The sequence below is a fragment of the Bos mutus genome, chromosome X, assembly GCF_027580195.1.
Source record: "Bos mutus isolate GX-2022 chromosome X, NWIPB_WYAK_1.1, whole genome shotgun sequence".
NCBI classification, from domain to species: Eukaryota; Metazoa; Chordata; class Mammalia; order Artiodactyla; family Bovidae; genus Bos; species Bos mutus.
This window is the reverse complement of record NC_091646.1, coordinates 107,462,358-107,463,891: the sequence shown is the minus strand read 5'-3', so window position 1 is coordinate 107,463,891 and position 1,534 is coordinate 107,462,358. Positions and strand designations below refer to the sequence as shown.

The following is a 1,534-nucleotide window of genomic DNA, read 5'->3' as shown; positions in this document are numbered from 1 at the left end:
TTGCAATCTTAGAGGCCAATTCAACTTCCTGAAAGCTTTAAGGAAAGAACCCTACCCTTGCTTCTTTTAACCTCTGTAGGTTGATATCACCCTCTGTATCTCCCGCCCTTCATTTCAATCCTTCTCATTAACATACACTCGAGGGAGGGAGGGGAAGTATTTATACTGATTCATGCTGATGTATGGCAGATACCAACACAACATTGTAGAGCAATTATCTTCCAATAAAAACAAAAACAAAAACATACACTCATGGGGATTCCTGGTGGTCCTGTGGTTAGGACTCAGCTCTTTCACTGCCGGGCCTGGGTCCAATCCTTTGTTGGGGAGCTAAGATCTTGCAAGCCACAAAGTGCAGCCAAAAGAAAAAAGCATACAGTGGGCCCACCACCATCCAAATGAACCAAAAGAAAGTGAAAGTAAAGTCGCTCAGTCGTGTCCGACTCTTTCCCCGTGGACTGTAGCCTACCAGGCTTCTCCATCCATGGGATTCTGCAGGCAAGAATACTGGAGTGGGTTACCATTTCCTTCTCCAGGGGATCTTCCCGACCCAGGGATCGAACCTGGGTCTCCTGCATTGGAGGCAGACGCTTTAACCTCTGAGCCACCAGGAAAGCCCCAATGTTACCTCAAATCAGTCTCCTGGTTATCAGATTTATGAGAAACTGACTTTACACTGCAATTTCCTTGAGATTCGACAACACCCGGCCTTACATTCAATTTTATCCCTGAAATAAGTTTTTCTAACAACAGGTTTTTCTTAACAGCATAAAGGTCTGAGGCAGCTAACATCACTTGTCCCAGCAGAAATCACCCCAGAAGGGCAACCCAAGAACCAATGGCAAGGCCTGATGGATCCTAACTCTCATGTGTGCCTAGTACAAGGGATCTGAACATACCTATTAGCATCTTAACTCCCCTGCAGTTGTCCTACCAAGACCTAGACTTTGGAAAAGGTGATTTTTTAGAAGAAATATTTGAACCAAGCAAGATTTTACAGAACATCAAGTCATCAAAAATCTGTCATAATTTGGAGAATTTGCTTTATTTTTAAACAAGGCGTGTAAGACTTGCAAGAAAAGCCCAAGAGAAAACAAGCCTCAAAACCTAGCCAAAGAATAAAGCAGGAGGAAGAATCTTTAGCTGTAGCTCCGTTTCAATCATGACTGTCAAAAGAACCTGTTTCAGGCTTCCCTTGTGGTCCAGTGGCGAGGACTCCACGCTCCCAATGCAAGGGGCCTGGGTTTGAACCCTGGTCAGGGAACTAGATCCTACATACCACAACTCAGAGTTCACATGCTACAACTAAAGATCCTGCACACTGCAACAAAGATAGAAGATTCTGCGTGCCACAACTCAAACCCAGCACAGCCAAACCAATAATTTAAAAACCCGTCTCCTACAATGGCAGGCGGATTCTTTACCACGGAGCCACCAGGGGAAGCCCCTTTGCAATCCTTAGAGGATCCCAGACACAGGGCCCTCCTATAAGGACCTCTTTTGGTCCTTGATGCACAGGTTGAAAAAGGCCTGT

General features: G+C 45.3%; 1 non-coding gene across 1 annotated transcript; it reads right to left on the bottom strand.

Moving 5' to 3' along the window:
* Positions 1-541: 541 nt before the first annotated feature.
* Positions 542-614, bottom strand: TRNAW-CCA (transfer RNA tryptophan (anticodon CCA)). The gene has a single exon. It is a non-coding gene; the product is annotated as a tRNA-Trp (tRNA).
* Positions 615-1,534: the final 920 nt, after the last annotated feature.